This window comes from Poecilia formosa, unplaced genomic scaffold (genome assembly GCF_000485575.1).
Source record: "Poecilia formosa unplaced genomic scaffold, Poecilia_formosa-5.1.2 Scaffold29, whole genome shotgun sequence".
Classification (NCBI taxonomy): Eukaryota; Metazoa; Chordata; class Actinopteri; order Cyprinodontiformes; family Poeciliidae; genus Poecilia; species Poecilia formosa.
Window position 1 is genome coordinate 1,327,459 of NW_006799968.1, and position 6,033 is coordinate 1,333,491.

Below are 6,033 nucleotides of genomic sequence, written 5' to 3' on the forward strand. Positions count from 1 at the left end.
GTAGAAAGTGTTAGACATGTAATCATTTGAGCTGTTCATCTCTCCGTTTGGTCGTGTTAAACCCCGGGGGGGTGAGGGAACAGTCTGGATACCCCCCACACCTAAGAGGGGCCAAAATCCCAGGCTCCCATTTGTTGAACCTTGTAAAGCTCTCAAATAAGAACAGTAGATACAACAAGAAAGGTGCAAACAGAGTCGATTTCCTTCCACATCACTCTAATTCCTTCTGCATCTGCAATCTTGCAAACCCTTCTCCACTTTGGCGACGCTCACTCTCTTTCTGCTCTCGTCTCTCTTCGCCCTCCGACGCAGCTCCATCCATTTGTGCCATTTCATTATGCTGCTGTTGAATATACTGCAACCAAATGTGCCAAAGGAGTTGGTTTGCGATAATATGAAAATCTGACCTCATCTCGCAGGGGTCACGGGCAATAAACACCTGACAAGAGGGTGGGCCGACGGAGCCTCAAATTCTAATTTTCTCTCAGCACCTTGTTGGTTCGTTGTGTTACCAGGGTCAGCTCGCCTCCCCTCTCCCTGTGGTCAGTTCGAGCCCGAAGAGCGCTGTGCATTTTATTTCCGCGCCTTCGCCCTCCTCTCTTCTTGAGCATCCAGATTTATTGATATTGACCTTTTGCTGAAATTAAGCGCGCAGATCCCTGAGCAGCGAGAGCAAAGTTTAAACCAATTATAGAGCACTTCACCAATCAGCAAGTCAAGGCGAAAGCTGTCTCACAGGCTGGCCCAGTAAAATTATAATCATTTGCACTGTATCAAACCCTGTTTGCAGGGGCCACACCACCTAAGTAATCTAATTAGATGAGTCACCTTAAAAAAAAAAAAGACGAGACCAAAGAATCACCCCGAGTCTGTAAACACTGCTGTCATAACGGCAGTAAAGAATATTTACACAGTGTTTGCACCTGGTTTGTGCATAGCTATCATAATCATTTCTGTCTAAGTACAAAATAAATCTAAATAATGTATGTATGCTGTTTAGGGGAATTATTCATTTTGTGCAAAGTGTCTGCTGACAATGAGAGCCGACAGACCCTGACTGAAGGGTTTAGTGTGGACATGGGTTTAGGCTGTTTTCATGCCTAATAGTCCAGTAGACTCGGTTTGTACCAATGTTGAAGCAATTGTTATATTTTCAGCTGCTGCAGTTCACTTTAACACATCACTCACTGTCAAATGAAACAAACCCTTTGAAAACCCTGTTCACACCCCATGGTGGCGCTGCACCCAGAACTACCAAAGGAAACAACACAAAACCACAGAAGAAGACAGTGAACATAGCGTCCTTCTTCACAAAATGTAAACAAAAATGGAGTGACATCAGATTTCAGTGTTTGTAGGTTTGCTTTTTTGTCTTTGGTAAAAATCGGCCAGCCATTTCTCCCGCCAACGCGAGACACACATTTGTTTTGGTTGTATTTACCCAGAATGCCCTGAGCTATAGTTTACTTCCTGCTTTTGGAGCGGTCTCCGGTCTGCTTGACATTCTGGCATACCAGGCCAGAATACACTTCAACCGAACCAATACTTAGGTTTTTACACAGACCAGAGTTCACCTGTTTGGTCCACTTTGTTAGAGTTCGATTGCGGACGAATTCTGATTTTTTCACCACTGTGCGATACGATACGATAGTTTTCATGTCACATTTTATCCGACCTTAACATCATTGATGGGAGACATGCATCATAACTCTGTACCAGAAGAAGCAAGACGTACTAAATCCGGATATAAACAATGGCTGAAAATTATAACTGTGTCGCTGAATTGCATCACATCACAATCACCTCTCCTGGTCCCGACTACACATCCAGTGCTCTGCAAAAATCTGTTCCATTTTATTAGCTGTGAACGGTTTTCACACTGAGATTAACAGTCCTTAACTACGTCATGGAAATGTTTATGGTCCTTAAAGTAATTATATTTCTAATTGGGTAAGTATGATCAGTATTTGAAAAAAAAAGTTCTAGACGTTCATTAAAGGCGTCTGTATTTTGATTTAAAAGCTTTTTTAAAAAGTTGGATGGTTTGTGAATTAATGCAAACTCATCTACATTGAAATTAATGTCTCTGAAAAATGCTTAAGTCCTAGAAATGAGAACATTTCAAAAACACAAAATATTACCAAGTATTTTTGGTCTAGTTTCTGGTGCAAATATCTTGGTACACTTGACATAAGACAAAAAATAACTTTTTCAGCAAGCTGTAAGAGCTTTTTTAAAGTTAATTCCTCATTATTGATGGAAAAAGTGCTACTTCCAATTTATTTCACCTATAAGATGGGAAAAAAATATCTTGTTATAAGTGAGATAAACTGCCAATGGAACTAGTACTTTTACAACAATAACAATACATATTGACTTATTACAAGCACCTTTGTCTTGTTGAAAAGTTACTTGTATGTTTGTTTTGTCTCATTTCAGGTGTGCTAAGATATTCGAGCTATAAACTAGAGCCAAAATGATCAGGCAACATGAGCTTTTACATGGGTTAATATCTGTCACGCTTAGAAAGAATAGCTGTCGCCATGCTACAATTCAGTGAGTACATACAGTTAGATTTCAAACAACTTGAAAATTGTTTCTTAATTCATCACGTATCAGTAGTCACCAAACAAATCATTAGTTTCAAATTGGTCCGTACCCTCGGCGCTCTCTAAAACTGCAGATTGAGTCCCTGTGGTAATGTTCGAGCTCCTACTCAAAGTGAAGGGGTTCAAGTACATTGGCTCTTTGCTCATTGTGCTGGTAAGTGAGTGTAAGAGGAGTGTGAAATTGACAGGAGGATTGGTGTTTCAACTCTCACCCGCGGTTCAGGCTTGCGACCGCAAGTATTTTGTCATAGTTTTAAGTTGTTTAACCGAGAGTCCGCCGCCGTGAGACAGAGTTCACAGGTGGAGGAGCTTAGAAAGCAGGACTGACCTACGTAATAAATTGCTGCTGCTTTACCTTGGAACGAGGTGGCCATTTTGGAGAAACGTTGAGGCAGAAGTGTTGATGGAACCGCACGGTAAGCAGCAGATGCTGCTGTTCGTCCTTCTCCGTCTGTGTCTGGAGTGCTGGCAGAGAGCCTAGCAGCCACTTTCCTGAATAATTCTGTTAATTCCCATTTTCACTGCTACAACACTACCTGTTGTCTTTGAGGATGTGGTCTGTGTCCTTCATGCATGCCGGTCCCTCCTCACACATCAATCTTGACTTTTTAATGCAATATGGCCGTCTTCTGTTCTGCACAGCTCTTGTCTTTGCTTCAGTACCGAGCGTCCTCCTCTTCAGAAGCTTTTTGAACAACTGAACAAAATTATTCATTGGCAAATTACTCTGTATGCTGCTGCAATCCTTATTAGGTCCAGTACTACAAGTGCACGAACAGTATATTTGTGTCTCTTTGGTGTATGTGAGTCAGTTTGAACTTTTCTATTCCGCTCCAAGGCCCAGCTGCTCCCCAGGTGACGGCTGCATGTGTTCTGCATACAAATAAACCCGTCTGTCTGAAAGACACGGCGTACAGTTCAGCCCAGCACCCCTCCATTGTCAGAATACAGACATGCTTTTAACAGGGCAATGCAAACAGAGGAAGGGACACTGGACAGAGCTTTAAGTGCATTTTGATTGCAGATGAGGCCCGAGTGTGGCAAAAGACCAGTAACCAGAGCACCATCCTGCCCCCTCTTGGCCTAGCTTGGCTTGGCCGGGGTATGTGGATACTCACAGCCGTGTGGGGTCACACCATTATATGTTTATATATATTATGGAGAAATGTTTGCATTTTGAGGTCAAATCTCTGAAACTGTTTTACTCATGAAAGAAACGTTACAGCAATATAGCATAGCTTAGCTTTTCTTACCAATGTTTTCCTACACTTTTTGTATGTTGTTACAAAACCAGTCTTTTATAGGACGTTCTACTTTTCCCCATCACAGCATATGGATTTCCATGTTTTGATAACTTTAGGGTTTTTTTGCACTCTGTCTTGTGTTTTGTTTGTAGACTTGCTTAAATCTAATTTAAACACTTGAGAAAAAAAATGCCAATATTTGTTTCCTTGCGTAACAAATCAAATCTACTTTGGGATAATCATACATGTGAATGGGCAACTAAAGAAAATATGTTAATATTATTTCACTCATAAATTGTGTTTCTGGGAAAGTTGTTGCGCTATGATTACTTCCACTAAAGTCTTAATTCATTTTATAAAAGACTCTGTGAAGGACTGCTTTGCTGCACTTCTCATAAACTTGTCACGTAAACTTGACATTATATTAAAGAGACTTTCAGATAGTATTATTAATTTATATTTCTGGTCATGAGCACAGTTTTATCTCGGTGGTCTTTCTTTCTGTTACCTGAATGTTACACAAGGTGATATAGAAATATTATATGTGTTCTTTGATAAAGTCTTATATTCTTTGACAATATAACATGATATGTAATGATTGCTCATAACATGCTTTACTTGTATAACATAGCGTGTTTCATAACCTGATCACGCTCTGAGTTCGTGCCAGGCATTGTAGTACACGTGTTAAGCTCGTGGACAGTGGCCGGTTGTAACCTAATCACGTCACTGATCACGTGATTAGCGTGATCGGTCTGAGTTTGTGTTGCACCTTGAGACAGTAAGAGGTCATTCTGACCCGATCACGCTCTGGGTTTAAAATACACAAATACACATTTATTCTAGCAGACCAGCGTGTTGACTCATTTTTGTTGTCGATCACCTCCGATCCTGTTCAAAATTTCACAGAACACAAGGTGTCCCCCAAGGCTGTAGACGAGAGCCAAACTTTAAGATTAGGATTCATGAGCTGAAGGTAATGATGCAACCTTCCATAAACATGGCGCTGACACAGTTATTCATGACAAACACAGTTACCTCAGTAAGTGAAGCGAAAAAAATAAAAAACCTGCAGGTTTTCCTGTTACTCTGTATATGAATTTGATCAATTTTCTACTCTCTCTATATATATAAATGGGTGTCTTCACTGTGGTTCAGGCTTAAATACTCAAATATTACAAAACATAATCTTAAACATATAAATATATCCTCTGGAAATTTTGAGCTACATTCATTGTACTCAACCAAAATTTCTTGGAAATAACGGAAAAAATTAATGACACAAATTGTACTTAGGATCTCTCAGAGCTTCATATGAACTCAAACAGAACGACTACAGCCTACACTCAGACTCTTACTGCATTGCTTGTCCCTTTAGTACAAACAGTACTTGGGGGAAAAAAAGGCATTTTCCTACGTCTTCTTCCCATTTCCACAAACTAAAAAAACGAGGTTGTGCATCATCATTAAACTGAAGGATTTCAAAGCCATTGAAAGACAACCGAGATGGTTGTTTCTGTTTTTAATGTTTTACTGCTAGTGCCTTCTGCTTTTAACCCTTAATATTGTTTGTTGCCTGATTTAATGACAAAACCTCGTATGTATTTTAAACTTTTGCAACTGAAATGCTGTGTGTCAACGAGATTTACCTATATGTATTTTATTTGAGTTCAGTTAATGAAAGTTATTTACTCTGGAGTGGATGTACAGTGATGTCAGCAGTGATGGTATCAGGCGACTGTTGTGCTGCTCTTTGGTTATTTTATTTGCTCCTGTTGTGGCAGAAGAAGTTGGCCATAGCTGAGGGAGCAGCCAGCGATACACATTAGGAGCAGCTGCTGCAACACGCTGTGCTGTTTGTTCACAGAGCCATTCTAAAAATAAATGTGTTACACCGGAAGTGACTGGCCCATCATTTTCCACTGTGCAACATTTTAATTAATTTCACTTTCCCGGCCTTTAGAAAAAAGACAACTTCTTTTTTTATTTATTTATTTTTTACTATTATTATTTTCTACTTAGGGCTGGTCTATTGATAGCAATATCAAACTTTTTTAAGTGCACGCCCAAACTTTTTGTGACTTTTTTGGCCAAAATTGCAACATTTGTTAGATTTTCAGCCATGTGGTTCACTTGCACTGTCAAACGAAGAGCAGATGAGTAATTACATTGCATACATA